The sequence below is a fragment of the Pteropus alecto genome, unplaced genomic scaffold, assembly GCF_000325575.1.
Source record: "Pteropus alecto unplaced genomic scaffold, ASM32557v1 scaffold1099, whole genome shotgun sequence".
NCBI classification, from domain to species: domain Eukaryota; kingdom Metazoa; phylum Chordata; class Mammalia; order Chiroptera; family Pteropodidae; genus Pteropus; species Pteropus alecto.
Window position 1 is genome coordinate 28,900 of NW_006443151.1, and position 1,092 is coordinate 29,991.

Genomic DNA, 1,092 nt, shown 5'->3' on the forward strand with positions numbered 1-1,092 from the left:
TTCCCATCACTCTCTAGACCCTGACACTGCTTTTTCCTTCTTTGTAACACTGACTTTTTTGGTTATTGTTGCTTTGTTTATTGTCTGTCTCCTGGTGCTAGAATATAAGCGTCATCAGATGTTTTCTTCACTTCTGTGTCTACAATACCTAGAACAGGGCCTGAAACATAATAGGAGCTTAAAAATATTTGTTGATTTAGCCAACAAAAGACAATAGCGTCCTACTATTACAATGGTTAAACAACAGCTCACTGGAGATTTCACAATTCCAGTGATGTAGGGTAAACTGGATTTTTACAAATCATGAATAGAGCTAAACCCTCATTTTACATTATATCCCAAAACTCATTGAAACTGTGTTCAAAGTTCCATTTTAAAATATAATTATATCAAAGCTTACTGATTAAAAGGCATGCGAAAGGTATATTATTAGTGAGAATATCACTGCAGAATAATGTATGTAGCATAATCCTATTGATATAGAAAAAGCGGATAATAAATATGTGTAGAAATAGACCTAGATATAAAGAGATAAGCATGCACATCTGTGGGGAGCACTGGATTTGCTTTAGCCAGGAAAAAGTTGTGGAAATGTTGCTAAGTTTGTACCCTGTTCAAGTTAAGAGCGTTAGAATTTAGGAGTAGGAACACGAGTGAGAGAGCAACTTTTTTTCTTCCCTGATATGTCTTGCATCTTACATTTGATAAACAAATATTAATATATAGGAAAAAAAAAAACAAGAAAAAGTTGAAAGCAAACCAATGCAACTCATTATATGACCTTAAACATACCCCTTACCCTCTCCAAGCCTGCAGATACCCCATTTCTAAAAAAGGAGATGATAATGTATATTCTAATTAGCAATTAACATTTAGGAAATGCTTTGTAGATGTCAGAGTGCTGAATGCCTTATACTGATCATTTTATTAAATCCTTATCCCCCTAACAAATACTGTCATATATAAAAGTATTACTCTTATCACAGATTTGAAATGAGGAACAAAAGAGATGCAATATGTGAAAATAATAACATAAAATACAAGACAACAGACAAACTTTCAGGCTAATCATCACATTAGATTTTTTTAATA